Here is a 20,298-nt window from a genome sequence, read left to right as displayed (position 1 = left end):
CCTGATCAACATAATGACTACTACTGTGTATTCTTTTATTATTGGACTAATGATGATTAAGAAAAAAAGGTTTGGGTGAATGCTGTTGGGAAAAACTGCATTTTCACTAATCCAAAGAGAGTCTAATAATGTATCTGCCATTGGGTGCCTGGACATGATAGTTACTTATTTTAGACCTCAGTTTTCTCACCTATGAAACATAATAACTAAAGTCTCCTGAGACAAATATATTGAAGTTCTATTGTACTAAGATGAGACGTTGCACATACTGTGTATTAGTCAGATTTTTGTCACTGTTGCAAATTACCCAATGCACATAACTTAAATTAGAAGTTTATTTGACTCATGGTTTCAAATGATTTAGTCCATATATATATATGCAGGTACTCAGACATGAGCAGTGGGGTATGGTCTAGGATGTCTGAGTCAGTACAGGTTATACTTTCTGATAACAGGAAGTGGGAGGTGGGAGGTAGGGCCAGGGTGTGAAATGATTTCAACCAATTGAAAAAAAGACTGGAGATGGACAAGGGATCACAAACTAATCACAAAGGAGAACTATGGGTGCCCTGACTGCCCTTGTGTTTACCTGTCCTCAGTATCATATGCTTAAGGCTTCCTCCATTTGAACTGAATCTCATGCAGCATATTAATTACGGATGAGTGGCAGGAAGACACATCACAACTCAGAATTAAAAGTAGAACAAGAGTAAACCATGAATATGCAGAAATAGGGCATGAAACACCCTAAAACAGAAAATGTGGTAAAATGAAAGAAACTGGAACAAAGGAACTTGCTGCTCACGTTCTAGTGATGGCCTTGCTTGTTGTTAGCCACATATTACTTTTCAATAAACCCTTTTGCTTTGAAACCATTTCACTTGCATGTGGTCTCTTGCTGTTTGTGAGGTGCTCTGGGAAAGTTTTTCTCCTTGGGTCATCCAGAGCCGGGAAAAGCCAGGTGACAATGATAAAAGGCTTGGTGGAACAAAGTTTCTTGGTTTGTGGTGTCTGAGAAGCTGAGCAGCAGAACAGTGCAAGAAAGGAACATAAATATAGATCCTAAGGTCACACTTCCTTGATCTACCCAGACACACATCTAAGAGTGGCGGCTCCCAAGATAATCAAGTTGACAAAATCAAGCTTAACTGGATGCACTATTTTTATTTATCTGTTTATTTATGGTTTTTTGAGACAGAGTCTTACTATGTAGTTGAGACTGACCTGGAACTCACTATGTAGCCCAGGCTGGTCTTGAATTTACAGAGATCCTCCTGCCTCAGCCTCCTGAGTGCTGGGATTATAGGCATGCACCACCACGCCCGGCTCCATGCCCTATTTTTAATACTGTCTTACTAGGAAGTTAAATTCATATTAAAAGTGTGTACATCATAAGAATGCCTTCTTCACTGGCTAAAACAATTTTAAAAGAGATAAAGGAAATCAAAGTTCATTCTGCCTTTGTGGCTGCTGTATAGATCAGGCTGCTATTCTCAGGCAGCTTTGTTACAAAACCAAAGATCTTTTATCAGTGAAAAACAATGAGCAATACACCTAGCATCTAAGACATAAGAGGGAAAATTCAGATCTTTAATTATTTGGCCAGGCCATTGGTTTGAGGAAAACATGAGTTTCAGAGATGAAAATCCTGAGTTCACTACTTTGCATGTAGTATATTAGAACCAACATATACTTTCTATCCAGCACAGCAGCACAATCGGCTTTCCCAACTTTGACACTCAGGAAGAAAAGGAAATCAAGCTTCTGATTCCCTCTCTTTTGCCTCTTTACTGTTATGATCAAGGTGACTTATAAACAGCTGCAACAAAAATGATTTTTTTCACAACTGCCTTCTTAGTAATGTCACTAAAAAAGCAGAAAGGCTAAAGGATACATGACATTCACAGATTTTGCCCCTGAAGCCACAAAATGCACACGAGCAATTTCTTCATTTGACCACAATGAATGGTCATCACAAAAACAAATGTAACTTTGGTATCCCTGATTTGGCTGAGACAGCTTTAGGGCTCAAACTTAATAGACTTTTTTCTGACCGATTAGGATCTTCATGCGGGCTGTGTCATCCTGTCAGAGCCGATAGCCACATCCAAACCACAGGCACAATGTTGACCTTGGTCCATGACCTTAGAAGACAAAATAACAGGACAAAGACTATCATGAGACTGCCAAAGAAAGAACTTGGAAGACAGTGTGCACTTTGCTTTGTGGTATTTTACAGAGGACAATTAAACATTAAGAATAAATTAGTGCTTAAATAAAATGCCTAACAGTAAAAGTAGATTTTTATATTTCAAAGGCCAAGAAAAGCTATGCTTAAGAAGGGATTAACTTCTATCAGATGATATTACGACTGGATTAATGATGTTTCACATTCACTGTATTTATAAAAAAAAAAAAGAGAAAGGGAAAAGAATAGAAATCCAAGGAGCATGTAAGTGATTTCTATAAATCTGAAAAGGTAAAAAAAACTTATGTAAAGAAGATGATGATTACATTAGTGTATTTATTTGTAAATCACTAATTGTTTTTTGCCCTTAAAAACACTCTAGCAATTTAGGTACATTGCTGTTAACAGTTTTCTAACATGAGGAAAGAGTGTGTGTGTCTGTGTATACACATGTGTATGCAAATGTGCATGCATGTGTGTGTGACAGAAAAAGCAAGAGAGCGAGTGTGAGAAAGGAGTCTCACTCATATGTACGCTTTATATTCTACCAAGTATTTTAGGCCATTCTTATTTTAGACAATTGTTTTTGTAATAGATATACTGAAGGTGATCATTTTATTTTATTGCTAGTCATTGCTGCCTGAAATATTTTGCCAGATGAAAGTAATTACTATGACTATATTACTTTTCTAGCCTGTTCTGTGTTGGATTTCAAGTACTTGCAGTATGAAATTCTGTTACCCTATTTTAAAAACATCACATACTGCTATGCTTTGACCTTTCTTACATAAAGAAATACAATGGTTATGTTGTTTCTTTTTAATTCTCCCTGATTTTTTTATTTTTAAGTGTATATCTTTACATCTATATAATTGCAGGAACACTCTAGCCTTATGCGACAATATGAAGATTAGAAACATTGAACGATGCAATAACTAACATGAGTATAATAAGCAAGGAAATGCAACAAAACATTTTAAGCTAATACTAATAGCAGCTATATCATATCTAAGAAAGGAAGAAAATACAGGGGAAAAAATTCTAGAAGGAAGGAAAGGGGAGAGAAAGAGGCAGAAAAGGCGTGAGAAGCATTACTAAAGCAGAGGTTATAGCAATAATTTAATCTCATCAATAAATTCTTGGCCAGCATTACATAAACTAATATGCTTCAGATTTGAAATCATATGCTACCTAATTCCTGCTCTCTAGATTTCACTCCTGCTAACAGATCTGCATTAGGTGTGGGACTTTTATTTGTAACCATGGTCAAAGGAAAACATTACTGGAAAAAAAAAAAAAAAAAACACAACTATTTCTGTCCTTTTGGTTCCCAAAGCTGAAAAAAGAAAGGAGATCTTGCATCTTGACTTTCCTTCATAATTAGAATTCTCTCATTCTCCTTTAATATCTTTCATTCCAATCTCCTACTGTATTTACTAGTGAGTTTTCCTTAAGATAGTGACCAAGCACTCCACAAATATTGATCCCAGAGAAGGTTGGGGAGACAATACATTTAAGCAGCACCGCTCCAAGGATAGCCATGCTTTCCACTGCACACACCAGACAATTGTGTTCCTGATTTGAATGTTCATCAAAACCAGCATGAGACAACTTCTCACCATTCAAGAGACAAACAGAACTTGCCACAACATTTTCTGGGGTGTAATCGTACCTGTGAGTCACAATATGTTTTTTCTTTGGTTCATTTCCTTTTTAACTTTGTTTATGAAAGCATAGACCAGGTTTCCCAGGTTAAATTTCTTAGAAAGACTGGCTTGTTCAAGTGTTACCAATATTATGCTAAGAATTTGAAAAGCTGTATTTTCTACTGGGAAAAAGGAAAATCTGAATCCACAAACAACTGTTAGACAGTTCGATTCAGTCATTCTAAAAGTCCCCAGTACTGTCAGGTTGTGTGGCATACCCCCGAAATCTGACCATGCTGGTGATTGGTGGCTGAGGGTAGAAGAGTTCTGAACCACTGATATTAGGAGAAATGATGTGTAGGAAATGATTCTCTCATTAGGCACCCACATTTCATAAAATCTGCTTGGTCCTACACCAAAATCATATAAAGCAAATAATGTCAAAATTGATTCAGACTGCAGAAATGAAGACACTAATTCACCTGAAGCTAAACTAGTTTCCACAGAATGTGTTACTGATAGTTGTGGTAACTTCAGCTGGCTTCAGAACTCCACAAAGCCACAGCCAGAAATATGTGCGGTTATTTCTGTTGTATGAGGGACTGAGGTTGGAGGCTCAGTGGAGGTGCCGGGTAGAGTCAGCAGCAGGGAGGCTCTCTGAAGCTGTCAGAAAGGATGACACTTAGGAAGGGTAAGAAGCCAAGGAAGTCAGGTCTGGGGCTCAATGCATGGCGTGTTCTCTCCAGGCAGGAAGGAGAATGAAGGGGGGTTGCATGAAACAGATGTGGGAGACTGACCAGCCTGCTGTGTCACAGAGCCTGAGGGTCAATCTAAGGCTACAGTCTGCTAAGTGCTGCAGACGGGTCAAAGTTATGGCTTCAAGAACTGAGCACTGGGCACTGTACACTAAAATAAGTTCCCTTTCAGTGATATAGCAAGGACAAATGCATGATGTGGAGGATATCAAGGAATGAATGTGAGAAGAGTGAACGTGGCAGTCCAGAAGGGGGTACATCCACTGTCTGTGTGAAACGTCGACACAAGTTGAGGATGCCCAGCTGATCCAGTAGGGCCAAGAAGGTGCATAATTCAAAGCACAAACGATTTCCATAGGGAAACACTAAAAATCTGTTTCAAGCCAGTATGGAGATAACGGATAACTAAGAGTAAAAATAGTTACACAGCTATACATGAAGTATGTCGTAAAATATTTACGATATACATTTAGAGAACATTTAATGATGGGAACATTTAGTGAAACAGGCATTATTATGAATAACATTCTTAGCAGGTATATTTGAAGTTTACCAGTTCTTTCTTATATCATTCAGAAGTCCTACAAGGAAGGTCTTATTGTTATTTCTATAATACCACTGACAGTAACATATCTGGCTCAGTGTACAATCAACCAGTGGTTTAGATGAGACATATATCTTCTGATGTTTCCCCACTATCCAATTCCATTTTACTTCCACAACAAATTAATTCTTCAATAGAAGAGGGCCTGAAAGTTACAGAACGTGTAACAAGACTTGGAATAAAAACACACTTTTAAAAATATACATATATGTTTCAGAGTATTATGTCCTACTTAGCTTTATCAGAAGGATGTTAAAGGGCCACCAGAAAATTCAGAATTAGCCTCCTCTATTCCAGTGATTCCACCTACAAGAGTTACCTTGTGCACCCAAGTCCAACATCTGCCAGAAGGTACTCCAGCATTGCTTTCCTGTGGAACATCCATAAAGACAGTTCATTTTCAAAGATATGAGTCTTCCCTAAATATCTTATGACTGAAACACACACTGCAGATCTGCTAGAATACTCATATCAATTTTTTGTACCAAAAATTCTAAAGTAAGATTTTTATAAAGGATAATTAGCCAAGCTAATATAGTAATAAGTGGAATACATATGTACTAAAATATCTGCTTTGTGTAATGCAGAACTGGTGTTTCAGGAGATTAACAATTATGATCGCCAGTCCTCTTCTGATTCTATAATACTCCACACAATCTTTTTTAAATTACTTTATTAACCTTTCCTCCTAGCACAGAAGTGCCCGATTATAGATAATATTTCAAAATCATCTGAGGTGTAAGTGTGTTTGATTTGCTCGGTAATTATTTGTCTACTTTATTACATTGGCCAAGCACACAAGCTCCTTGACCAGCTTTATTTCAAGTCCAGTTAAGAACAGGGTCATATCATTTTGTGGATCACTCCCTTTGGGCCTCAACGTACATGAAATTTTCATCCTGGAGAAGGAGATGGTGCATAGAAACAGTACGTTTTAAACATGGAGAAATCGTTCGCTGCCCTGTCATTAAAGGTTTAAGGCCCTGGGCTTAATGGAAAGAACGTTGTTCACAAGTGAGAGGAAGGTGTTTATTCCCTGCATGACTGGGACACAGGGCATTTAAGTCTGAGCATGCAAATGTTCTTTGATGAAGTCTAAAAGCACATCACTCATTCACCCGCCTGGTGGCCTTACCCACTGTCTTTGTAATCTGTCCCTTGTCATTCATACCACCCAGGACAACACTTCTATTTTGATCTGAATTATAAATACATTTCCAGTATGTATGTTGACTCACAGAGGCAGAAAGAAATGGGGAGGGGACAGCACAGAGGAGAATACAAACCTTGTTCTTTTAACATGGATCTGGGGAAAGGAAGGAACCACTGAAAAAAATCACAGTAGGTTTTGAAGAGGGAAAGTTTGCCAGTTCCAACTTTACAAGTAGGGTCAAATGAAACTGATACTTGTCCTTTAAAGACAAAAATGTAATAAGATGCAACAGGGTACGGGCTTATTGTGGAAGGCTACCACCAGGATAAAAGCACAAAGCCAAGGACTCTTTATTGTCCACAATGAACAAATCCTGAAATATCCATATGTAGCAGGATTCCAGGGCTCTGTTAGTAATACAGGATACGGCTGGTCAGCTCAGTCACCCATGGAATTACAGTGTAGGGTATGGATGCCAGTATTTTAGACCCAAACCAAGCATAAAAACCACAAAGTAAAATTCAGTGTCAGCACAAAGTTGACAGCGAATGATTATAACAGCTTCGAAGCTTGAAAAAGAGTGTAAATAACTAGGATCCCCTGCGGGCTCACTCAGGCTGCATACATAACAACTGTGATGGACAGTCTCTGTGGTAAATTCGGATCCAGGCACTGGGAAGATGCAAAAATTCTACTAGAAAAGATCCTCAATTGTCACCTTCCTGACTAAATCAGCTACTTTCATATGGGGAGAGAAACAGTGCTATAGGTCCACCTTTGGAAGGCCAAATGCCCTTTGCCTGGAAGTGGGAATGTTAATTATCAACTCTTCTGTGGTTATCAAGGCACTGCAACCCCACCAGCATTTGCACTTTGTGAACACTCCTCTTTTTGATCTTTAATCCTTGGTGCTTTTAGTTCACAAAGATTGTTATCTAGCATGACTCTATTCATTTCTAGAATGTAAAAACAAAGAAAAAAAACTCCACCTAATAATTTAAAAAAAAACTCTTTCTCTATCCCCAATAAAACTGTTCAGGTGGGTTAAAGGGGTGCTTTGAATGAAATTTAATTTCTTTTTCTTTGTGTGGTACACACATACCAGTGAGCACAGGCCATACCTGAACCCCATAAAGAATGGTTTTCAAGTACTAAAAGTGCATCACTGCTATGGCCTCCTGCCTGATGTGACAGACATCAGCTTGGCAAGGACAGGGGCTCATCATTACTCAGACTTGCAAACTCAAAGGAGAAGTGAAAGCATCAAGGTCTTCTGCATACACCTAACTAATACTGCACAAGTTTTTAATTCGTTTACAGGAAATTCAATCAATTAGCAAGTGATTCCTTTTCCCTTTGCTATTTATGCTGCACAAGAACTGCATCTCCAAATGAAATGGCAGACCACTTGTACTGAAACTTTGCCCTTCAAACACATTGGTCTTATTTATCTGAATAGAGCAGATGCTTTGCAGTGCCAGCCCATTGCAACTGGACTGTTCGCTATTAGAACCTGAGTAAGATTTAAGCTAAACAGAAGAGCATAAATATGACATCTTAGAGACATTCATGATGATCAACTGTGCTGTATCATTGCCAGCCATTGCTACTTATTCATATAGGAAAAGAGGGCGCAAATACACTTGACATTGCTAAAGGGGGACAGATGAAGATGGGGCTTACAGAGTTATTTGCTCTGGAGTTCAACTCTGAGTTCTTAAAATGCAATTAAATTGCTGCAATGTATATATTCTGTTTATGGGCTCAACAACGCTCATTTCTTTTGGAACTCCTTATCACCCCACACCTCTGGGAAGCATAGATGTTGGGTACCTTTAGCTTAGGGAGCAGGATATTCACGCGGCCACTCAGATAACCATCACCAAGAGGAGAGCTGACAATGGTGCCAGTCTCATAGACCCCACCCTGATTTGAGATTTGGTCAAGAGAAGCCATGGTTGTGGAATCCCTTTACTTCTCAGGGACCAGGGTACCTCTTTCATATAATATGAAAATGAAGTATGCCACCATCTTTTGGTTCTTTGCACAACTGTCATAATCTGAATCTTTGCATCCTTCAATAATAATTCTGCTTTGCAGGGGGGATAACAGAAAACATCTACTAAAGCCAGGCCAGGACTCTAAGAAACTTTTAGAGGCAAACAGGTCCCTAGAATCACACAAACATTTCAGCAGCCAAATGAACATAAAGTCTGTTTCTGTTGCAGTTTTGTTTTTTTTAAATGGGGAAAGGTTTATTTGGCTCACGGTTTAGAGACGTTTCTGCCATAATCAGCTGGCTCCAAGGCAGGATGGTAGAGGGACAACAGTTCAAGGTGGACAGATATTAGTAGCAAAGAATCTGTTGCTGTTTTTAAGACAATAATTATGTATTAAGTTACTCCTTGGTGTGCAGGACAAAGGCATTTTTGGTCCATTTTTAAAGATGAGAAAATGGGTCAGCTATGTAACACTGAACCTAAGGTGTGCATACTGCAAACAATTCTGTTACCTTGTGCTTCCATTAGGGATGTCTAGGATAGGTTCAGAGACTATATGGTCTCTTAAATTTAATCACTTAATAATAAAAGAAAATTTAATAATAAAAGAATTACAAGGAAAATTTGCTTTTCTCTCTTCAGAAGGACTTAAGGGTTGAGAGCATTTCAATGTTTAGAAGAACTATTAAACTTAGTACATGAGAATATTAGAGAAAGATTATTATGAATGAATACACTTATAAACAAATTTACCCCAAACCTTACTGTTCTTTTTATCTTAAAAAATAAAATAAGGTCAAATGTATACAGAAACAATCTCTAGTTAGCCACAGTGAACAAAGCTGGATTTGTTCAGACTCAGGAATAATAATAATAATAAAAAAACACAACAGTGAACCTTAAAGACATTATTTCTTAGCAAAATTAGCATAACCCAGCATATCAGAGTATTAAAATTTTAAAAATATTTCAAACTGTCTTACTATCATCAGCATAGTCATGTCACAGATTTTTTTTTATTGGTTTGGCAGTCTAGATGTAATTGTATCAATATTTTAATGTTTGATGCATATTGCCTATGATACATTGCTTGCATAAATAAAAAGCACCAATATTCAATTGCCAATGAAATAATCACACACTCTAGATCTTTATTATATCATGCATTATTTAATTATAATCATCAGAGTTCTTTTGAAGGTAAAACAAGATTAAAAAGGTTTTGTTTTATTGGATCTATATATTTGATTTAAACTTTACATGTTAGCTTTACATTAAGAATTTATAAGGCATCAGTTCAAATGGTGCTATTATAAGAGTTTATTTCTTTTATAATTAGTACAGTACTCTTAAAGTACTCGGACTATGAAAGATAATATTTCAGAGTTTTAATGAGCTTTTTAACTGTAATTGATGTAACAATCATTGAATTATACATTTCTACCTGAAGAATAATGAAGGAAACATTTTAATGAGAAATTTAATCATTATTAGCAAATGATCTACTAAACTGCCATTTGCTGACATTTAAAAGCTTAATAGCAGAAACGGTGTTTTCCTACATCTGCATCAACATCAATGGCGATTACTTTTCTGTTACTCTGATTTCCCAGGTTAACTTTCTACCATTGCTAATTTATTTATAAATTTGAGAAAACTTTCTTTAACCCACAGTTGTCAGCTCCTTCCAGAAAGTGTGGGGCTTGACACTTAGAGGGATAATTTAAATAAATTAGCCCCTTTTCCAGCCTTCAGCAGTTTTCAGCATAAAAGGGCTCTTTCTTCTGTGAGTATTCATGCTTGCATCAGCTTGATTTTGATGAATGCCCTGCGAATTCCCTGATAGTACCTCAGACAGAGAGATCTTAGACCAATGTCAACAAAGGTTTTTAAAGCTCTCTTACTTCAAGCACACATCAGCATTCAGAGGCTGATAGGCATGTGTAAGACAAACCGACTATGCAGCTTTATTAACTTCGGGACTGGGGGTTGGCTTTTACTGATGGATTTAGAAGAACCTCTAAGCCACAGAGACAAAGCTTAGAATGGAGACACTAGAGAAAAATCCTTAGCAATGTATTTTGAGAGTAAAAAAACTCCAAGAGGACATTAGGTAACCCATTCTAGGTCAAGAGAGTTACAAGGAAAGCTCAGCCTTCTAAGCATAGCATCCAGCAGTGCCACGTTCGGATCAGCGGGCAAACTGGCACAGATAGGACACTCAGGTGAGGGGCAAGGGTTAGCACAGAGGATTTTGCCAGCACTTTCCACTCCCACACAGGGTAGCAACCTGCCTTGTGGTTTCCATAAGAATCAGTCCTTTCCAGACTCCTGTAGCGGCGTGCCTATACGCTCCAAGGTGATTCATATTCTATAACTAGTCATTCGAGAGGATGGGAACGCGTTTAGGTAGAAGCACGCTATTATGAATCCAACACAGCGAAATCTTTTATTTTTTTAAATTAGAGTTTTGATTTGGAGTTATGGTGTGAGTAGGCAGAAGACAGGAAGGAGAAAATGCCAGCGTGTGACTAATACCAGTCTCCTGACGCTCCTCCAAAGTCTTTTGCAGTTGCGTGCTGCTGGGTCTCGCTCAGCTGCCAACTTTTTCCATCTCAGCATTCTCATAGCCCTTCATTATTTTTTTCTCTCACTTTCTTTAAGTTCTTGCTCTTTTTCACTTTGCAGGCTCTCAAAAAGGCTTGCAGAATTTTTTTTAAAACATCTTTTTCTATTTCCCACCTGAGTGAGGGTGCTTGATTTTATAGCTGACTCCGCAGCATACTGCCAACACTCTGGAGGTAACACCAGTCTTGACAGGACGTGCTAGACACCGCCCCTAGGTATCCCGTGTCCATTCTTACTAACATGCAAATAAGTAGCTGATGTTGATACTGGTAAATGATGTGTAAGGGGTTAAAACCTTCAAATACAGACAGAACAACTTTTGCATTGAAGGACAGAGCTGGGAAGCAATAGCTCAGCTATTTCCGTTTCTTTTCTTTCCTTTTTTGTCTGCCTTGTTGGTGATGTCACATGTGATTGCTGACATTGTTCATTGTGAAAGATGTAACTGCCAAAATTCCAAAATACAAGGCTGTCATAATGTACTGGCATATATTTTAAAGTTTACTCAAAAATCACTTCCAGGGACCAGGGATTTAGCTCAGTAGTCCCGCTGCCTGCTTCACAAGTGCAAGGTCCTGAGTTCGTTCTCCGGGAACCCCCCCCCCAAATCATTTCCAGTTCTCCAGTGAAAAAGCATACTTGCAAAGGACAACTAGCAAGGTGGATCTTTATTTTCTAATTACAGTATAACTGTTACCTACAAAAATGACCCACATGGCATATCCACTTATGATGATGACGCTAACATTTATCTGTTTATTTATTAACAAATATTTTCAAAGACTTAGTTACCATTTGTTTATAACATCAATATATGTTCATAGAAATGCACGATATTTTTAATATCTTTCAAATTTTAAATTAGATTTTAAAAGCATATATTCCCAATAGCCCCTACAAGAAAAGGATATAAAAACAGAGGATAAAGAAAAATATGAGGAAATATAGGGCTAGAAATATGAAAGATATTTTCAGAGAAGGTGAGGAAGGATTAGCCATCAGAAATTTTTACCAAAATATTATCATAATAGGGCCAGGGAGTTAGCTCAGTGGTGCCGCCACCTGCCTCACAAGTGCAAGGCTCTGAGTTTGATCTCTGGTACAAAAAAATCCACATAATTCTATTATTCAGTTGTGGTATAATGTATTTAGGCATCTGAATTACTACATGTGAGCAACCAAATTATTATCAGTATATAAACTTTTTTGTTACAAAAGCATTATATCGATATCTATCCAATGGAGCAATGTAACTGAACTAGCCTCAGGATAAGAAGTACAACTTTCTTCAAGATTAAAAAAAGAAATATTATAATTATTACTACAACTCATAGCACTCATCCGATGCAAAATAAAAATGGAGTGTTTCCTAGAATGTGGAAGAACTTTGCCTCCTGAGAGACAGCATAATGGAGTGAGGCCAGGACAATAAACAGCTCTACTCAAAGAGAAACACAGTGATAAAGGGCAACCACATGAATTGTATGATAGCTGTGGATGCAATTTAATTCCTTAAAGAGTGCCACTGAATATTCTAGTATTCAAAAATGAGCCATTAATGCAAAAAGGGCATGTAAGTGGAAAACAGGGAAAACTAGAACAAGAATTAGTTCAAATCAAAGGTACTATTTGAACAAAACATCAGCATTTTTATAGATACTTAATACTTATCTTTTCTTTAATCCCCTGGGTTTTATCTAATATATTGGCATCCCAAAGAATCTAGTCTAGTAAGCAAACTGGAAATAAACAAGTTCTACTTTTAAAAATATTCTTCTAAGTAGATCCATCTAAATGTTATGGGAACATGGGATGAAAATCAGAGAATGTTGACAATGGTTAACCTTCAGGGCAGTGTCATGTTGCTACCAAGAAATGTGGTCAGTGATAAGTTCTCCCAACAGCTTCCAATCCCAACAGCCCTGATCCCAATTCAGGAGGTGTTACCATAAACAGAGGCTTAGGAAGATGATCAGAAAACACATTCAATGAAGGCAAGGAGTTTTTACTATCATTCAAAGAAATATTTTTCACACACAGAAAATAAAAGTATCCAGTGAGATCCTAGGTAAATATTGGTCAGTTAAAGCTTTGTATATACTTTATTTATTCATTCTGGCATTGATACAATATTTGAACATATACGTACACTTCATAGTACACATACACATATTTTCCTACATTTGGCAAACCTCAAAGTACTGAGATAACACCCAATGCCACTCAGCCCTGTCTCCAGCAAAGTACTGAGATTCCTTTTTGTTTTGTTTTGTTTTGTTTTTGTGGTAATGGGATTGAACTCAGGACCTTGTGCTTGCAAGACAGGCATGGAGCACTGAGCTAAATCCCCAACCCAGTACTGAGATTCTACGGAGTTGTCCTGCTGTCCCACTTCCCTTCATTTGTGGCTGCATCATTCCAGGGCTGCTTGAAATTTATTATTAGTTAGTAATTTCTAAGAAGAGATACGGTCGAGCTATGCATTTAAATAGCAGCAGGAGTTTCATTTGAGCCAAAAATAGGTGCATCAGAAAATTCAGACATATTTAGGTATGTTTTAAGGATAAGTGGCACAAGTTTCTTCCCAGCATATTTATATGGAGAATCAAGGTCCTTCTGAGGGAAAGACAAGGTCTGTGGTAGGGTCACTTAGAGCATAGATGCATATGCCAGGGCACTGACTATATCAAAGGAAGGGCTCATTTCTCAAGGGAAACTATTGGATTCTGCTCCTCACTTTATGCTCTGTAGTCACATAATAATGTTTTTTTTTCCTTTTATTGGTAGTTCTGTCATTATATCCAACTTTCTCTTATTTGACTTCCATATACCAGCTCATATATTGCTTCCTTTGAATCCTGCTGTGGAATGACTACTACAGAAGAAGACACAACAAAGACGGTTTCATCAAACTTCACCGAGATATTACAGTCCCAAAACTCAGCAGTGTGGGAACAACAATAGTTCATATCTTCGCCCTGGACATTACTTGCCATCTTATGAAAGGACATGAAGAATCTCAATACTAATATTTGCTGGCATCCACTTTGGGAGGCAGTTCAGCAGGTGAGATGGCCCTCAATAGGTGCTCTTGTGAATATAGTGATATGGGAAACCAGCAGAAGAGAAGAAAATGAATATATCTTATGTTGTAAGATTTCAGGAAGCATAAAGTGAGTGCTCCCTAGAAATTTCCAGCACTAGACATGTAAGGAAGCCTGAAATGATCATAAAGCATGTAGAGAGAAGCAGTCCAGGGCAACAGTCTTTGATGACTGTTGCTGTAGTTCTGATCTTCCTTTGGATAGTCAAGGCCTGTGAGTCCTGAGTTATGTAACCATGGAAAAGCAGCATGCTTGGCAATGTAGGGAAACACAGTTCTGTAGCCCTGAAGTTGAAACATTAATTCTGAGACAAAAATAAAAAAGGAATTTTCTTCCCTTTTCTCAAATCTGACATCCATTTCAATGTTAACATTGTAAAGCCTTTCAAAACATGGTGTGAGGACTTAATGGTATCTTTTGTAATTGCTGAAACTTTTATTAAAAATGTTTGGTCCTAGGCTCTGCCGATCAGTCATACAAAACTGAGTGACACATTTAAAAGGCAAACGATCCTGTGAAATGTCAGACCTGAGAATTTTAAAACTACAGTTGGTAAAAATCTGACAAAAAATAATCTGACAAAAGTTAAGTGTTGCCTGTAAGCAGTAAAACTTCTCACCAAGACCTCAAAGCTCTGTATATAATTTTTTGAGGTTCTGGTTTAGTTGTTTATCTTTCAGATGGAAGTCATTTGTCTGCTAAGGAAAACCTATGGCCATTTTATGGTGTAACTTTTTATTATAGGAGCCTAATGTGGAAGTGGTCCAAACACAGCTTTAGCTACAGAGTGTTCTAGAGTTATTGCGCTACATAATGTAGCTGGCAGTGCTGAATGAGTTAGAATTATTAAAACTGGCTTCTCCCAAGCTTTCTGGCATTGTTCATTCCTGCCAATTGGCAATACATATGGGTCATGGAAGCTGAGAAGGTCTCTCATCTATCAGAGTTCATCCAAACAGAATTTCAACTTTGTTGAGTCCTGGATTTTTGTTTCTTACAAGAAGCTCCTACATGAACTAGTAGAATGTTAACTTGAGTTTGCTTCTGATCAACATGAGGAAATATAAACCACATTTAAGCCTCTGCCTGGAAAAACAAAACAGAAAATAGTAATGATTTTCAAAATACTAGATATCATGTAATACAGGGCAAAGGTCTCTTTACAAAGGGAATTAAGTGAGTGGGATGAATCCTACGATTGTCATAACAAATGCTTTGAATTTTTAACCCGTGAAACAGATGAGAAACCAGAAAGAGCCCAGCCAATACTTCAGCTGATGTGAGGGAGACCAAGACAGCTAAAGTACCCAAGATAGCAAACCAGAAAAAAGAGGACTGCCCAGAGAAAGAACCTTGGAGATCTGCAGAGGGGCACCCTTGAATATTTAAGAATTTTTAATAGCAGAGGCCTGTAAGAAAACTACTTAAGTTAGGACCAAAAAACATCCTAAAAGATTAAGAAAACACTACCAGGTGCCTACATAGGGCTGGAACACTCTCTCTGTTTCCTCCAACAGGAATAGTAAGCCTCACGATTATAAAGCCTCACAGAATTATAAAGAGGGCACAGACATTTCCTGTTCAGTGGGAAGTCACTAGCACCAGACCAAATATTGCTCTGAATCCACTTAAAAATCATGGAAGACCCTCTGAAATTAAATTTTCCTAGTAATTTAGTGGTTTGCCAGGACAAAATTCAAAAATATTCTTGAAAATGAAAAGTAATCAGCCCCCAACAAGTAAAAACACAACACCAGAGGTTACAGAAATGTAAAGAATGAGGAACATCTTTAAAGAGCAGAAAAATCAATCAATTAAAACTGATCCAAAGTAGACACAGATATTAGTAATAGAAGGCAAGGGCACTAAAGCAGTTGTAACTGTATTCTGTTTTCAAAAAAGGAAGAGACATAAATGATGAAAAATACCTGGATAGAATTAACAACGTATTAGTCATTAAAAAAGAAAAGGAAGGTAAATTTGAAGACACAGACTTAGACACTAGCTAAAATAAAATAGGTAAAATAGTTAAAGCATCAGTTAGCAGAAGCACAATTTCCACTGACCTAATATAAATGCAATCAGGGATTCTATAAGGAGAATAAGGAAGTAGGCAAAATAAATAATGGCTGAAAGCTTTCCAAATTTGATGGAAAAAAACACATATCCAAGAATGCCAATAAACCTAAGTACAAGAATTATGAAGAAAAGTTACCCAAAGCTGCAACATAACCAAATTGCTCAAACTAGTAATTAGAAACAAAACAAAATGCTACAATTCATACAGAGGAACACAGTTAAGAATAACAGGAATTTATGTTTAAAAACAGTATACAGGTGAAGCTAATAGAGCAATATCTTAGGAGTACTCAAAGGAAATATCAAAAGAAAACAAAAAACCTGGGATTCCTATACTGAAGGAAAAAAACCATTCTAAAATGAAGGTGAAATGAAATTTACTTTCAAATATACAAAAGCAGATCTGTATATGAAAAATGTTAAAGACAGTCTGAGAGAAAAAAGTAAAATGATAATAGGTTGAAACCAAATGGAAATATGGGTAAATACAAAGGAACAAAGAGATCTGAAAATGGAAATGAGGAAATATTCAAGATTCTTTCCTTGTTATATAAATTTTTGAAATGATAATTGTTTCAACAAAAATAACTCTATGGTGTGAGTTTTATCAAATATGATACTTTTTAAAAGAATGAAAAAAAAAGATTTCTCATTTTAATTCTCACCAAAAACAAACAATCAAACAAAATGCTAGAGTGACTGTACTGATATCAGACAAAATATATATCTGGGCAAAGAATGTTAGCAGGTGTGACAAGGACATATCACAATGATAAGAGAGGTAGTTCATAAAGACGGCATAAATATCCTAAACGTTTATGCTCCTAATAAAGAACCTCAAGATACATAGAATAAACTGAGGATTGCTAGGAAAATAGAAAAATTCATAAGTATAATCTAAAATTTCAATATCTCTCAATGATCAATTGAACAAAATGTCAAGACAGAGAGACCTTACAACATTAAACAAAACTGTCAAATATGTATATGACATATACATAGTATGAAATATATGTATTATATAAAATATACACATATATTAGAGAATAAGTATCCTATATATACTAAAATACATATTATGTTCAAATACACACCGTATATCAAAATATTTCATTTTGTAAGACAAAATACATATTTCCACAAATTTAAAAGTATTCAAGCATTGAAAAATGTTTTCTCTCAGAAAATTAAGTAAAAACAAAACAAAACATTTTATGAAAATCTTAAATCAATAAAGATTCTATCATAAGAAACAAAAAAAAACAGTCAAATGAAAAAGAAAACTAAAAAGAAAAAATATCAGAGCAGAAATCAATGACATAGAATTTAGAAAAAGGATAAGAAATACAAAATTTCTTTGAAAGAAATTAATACAATTTGTAAATTTTTAGTAAGCCTAATTTGTAAAAAAGATGAATCACAAATTACCAATTTCAGGAAAGATAAATGTGCCATCATTAATACTTTTCCAGATAATTAAAAGATAAGGCATACTATGTAAAACTTTGTATCAATAAATTCAACAACTTAGATGAAATGAAAAATTTCCTGGAAGAAACAAACTATCAATACTCACAAAAAAACAAGTAACCTGGATAGCCCTATTTTGTATTTTTAATAAACAGATTTTGAAGTTTTAAATCTTCCCAAAAGGAAAATTTCAAGACCAAATAGCTTCACTGGTGATTATTTCAAACATATATAAAAACAAAAATCCTACTCATTTCACAAAAAGTCTTCCATAAATTTATGAGATGAAAGAATACTTCCCACCTCGTTATATGAAGTCAACATTGCCCAAATAGGAAAATCAAAAGTAGAAATTAGAAAGCTACTGATCAAATCTCTATGAACATAAATGAATTTTTGTTTGTTCATTTGTTTGTTTGTTTTTTGGGCCTGGAAATTGTTGGTTAGATGAGCTAAATACCTTAAATCTAATGAGACCATGAAAAGTAGGCTCTATAAAAGCATCATGTTTTCACTTCCCCAGTCAATCACTGAGATTCCAATTTCTACAAAGAAAAGAAAAAGTAGATATTTTTCTGTTTGGGTATACGGCATAGTGAAGTATCAAGTACTATTTAAAGTACAGATTCACAGACTGTTAGAGTTGGACTGCTTGGGATTAAATTTCAACTCCTATTCTTACTAGATTTGTAAGTGGGAACATTATTTAACCTTCTTATACTACAGTTTCATCAGTCCTAAAATGGAGGTGATGGTATCTTTCTCATGGAATTGTTATGAGGAATACATGAATTAACATTCAGAAAATATTTAGAACTGTGGAATAGATACTTACTGTACTAACTCATGAAAAAAAACAACAGTAGAAGTACAAATAGCCATGAAAGTCATCCCTGAGCTATAAAAGCACTACAGTCGGTAGATACATCAGGAAGAAACCAACACCTTGAATATACCACAAAAACCAATCAGAATAAACAAGGACTTTGCAACCATAAAAGTTAGTGGTATTTTCCAGAAGCTGTGATTAAGCTAATCATTCTTTATGCACTTTGAGATATTTTGTGTATAGAATATATTTTAATGGAATATTTTTGTGGGGAAGGGGAAGGTAGAGGGAGGGTTTTACATAAGACTCAAAGCTGGAATCTGATAGATTCCAGAGCCCTGAATGTCATGATAAACCAGTGCAATGTGATCCTGGTCAAATGGTAAACCATGAGCAGATTTAGCATAAAAGTGTGTCATACCCAGGTCAGTATTTTAAAAGATAATCTTGGGGTAAATTGTGGAAAATAGATGGAAGGGAAACAAGCTAAAAATAGACAATCTAAGAACTATACTACTTTTCTTTTTCTGCCGTAACAAACTTCTAAACACAAGTTCATTATCTTTTAATTCTGAAGTCAGAAGTGTGACACAGACTGGAGGTGTTACTCAGTGGAATGTTTGCCTAGATGCCTGACACAAGTGTCAAGGAGTTAAAAATTAAAGTTTTGAAAGGATTGCCTCCCTTCTGGAGGACCCAGGGCAAATCCAAATGCTTGCTTTTTCCAGTTTTGAGAGGTCACCTGAATTTCTTGATTTATGGTCCCTTCCTCCATCTTCAAAGGCAGGAATAATGGGTCAAAACCTTCTCAAATTTTTAAAGACTTTGTGGTAAATGGCAATCACTCTCATAATTCACAACAATCTCCCTATTTTAAAGTCAGCTAATAAGCAATTTTAATCCTATCTGCAACCTTAACTTCTCTTTGCCATGTAATGTAACATATTCAGAGGTTCTGGAGATTAGGCTATGGATACCTTTTGGGGTGTCATTATTCCTCCTACCACCAAAGCTACTACAAAATCTAAGGTAAGTTATGATACAAGGTGCACCAGTCTGATTGTGAACCCCTACAGAGGAGTATTTCAAGTCCAAAGAAAGTGCAAATATAATAACATATTTTCTTCCCTGAGGCAAAACACTGGGACCCTGGGTACAACCTATGATTTTCTAGGCCCATGTACTGTGAGCTATGGTTTGAACAAGTCCTTCCAAAATTTATTTTGAAACTTAAGTTCCTGTGCAACAGTATAAGGAAGCTAAGCTTATAGCAGGACAATTCCCTCAATGAGTGAGTGCTAAGGACTAGTTTTCATTCATCTTTCACCCATTCTTTGGCTTTCTTCCCTTCTTCCACGTCTGGACACAGCATCTGTTCCTTCCAGAGGGTGCAGCATATAAGATGCCATGTTGAAAGCAGAAAACTCTTCTCATCAGACACTCTACCTGCCAATGTGTTGATCTTGGACTCTCAGCCTCCAGAAGAGTGAGAAAATAAGGTTTCTTCTGTTTATAAATTACTCAGTGGCAGGCATTTTGTTATAGTAGCAGAAATGGACTAAGACATCCTATTTGTCTTGCACAATAACACCTATATTATCACTTTTATAACCAAGTATTTATTTAAGATTTGAGGCATCTCCTCATTCACTGACTATGTATATAGTTACATATATAGTCATATATGGATATATAACAGTAGTTTATTTATAGACACTGACCCACTTCAATATTAGCTTTCATGAAATTGGTATGCTGTCATCACCAGTTCATGGCACAAAGTCAGAATGCATTTTAGGAACTGCTTACAATGAGTTGTGAGTCATAAATTTGCAGGAAATA

General features: G+C 36.4%; 1 long non-coding RNA gene across 2 annotated transcripts in view; it reads right to left on the bottom strand.

Moving 5' to 3' along the window:
* Positions 1–20,298, bottom strand: part of LOC104856460 — a 340,761-nt gene that overhangs the window by 57,576 nt on the left and 262,887 nt on the right. For both annotated transcript variants that reach the window (XR_004517431.1, XR_004517430.1), the window contains one exon: positions 2,055–2,144. This is a non-coding gene — a long non-coding RNA (uncharacterized LOC104856460). The remainder of the gene's footprint in view (positions 1–2,054; positions 2,145–20,298) is intronic.

Source organism: Fukomys damarensis, unplaced genomic scaffold (assembly GCF_012274545.1).
Source record: "Fukomys damarensis isolate Sample0158 unplaced genomic scaffold, DMR_v1.0_HiC HiC_scaffold_2, whole genome shotgun sequence".
Classification (NCBI taxonomy): domain Eukaryota; kingdom Metazoa; phylum Chordata; class Mammalia; order Rodentia; family Bathyergidae; genus Fukomys; species Fukomys damarensis.
This window is presented reverse-complemented; position numbering and strand designations above follow the sequence as displayed.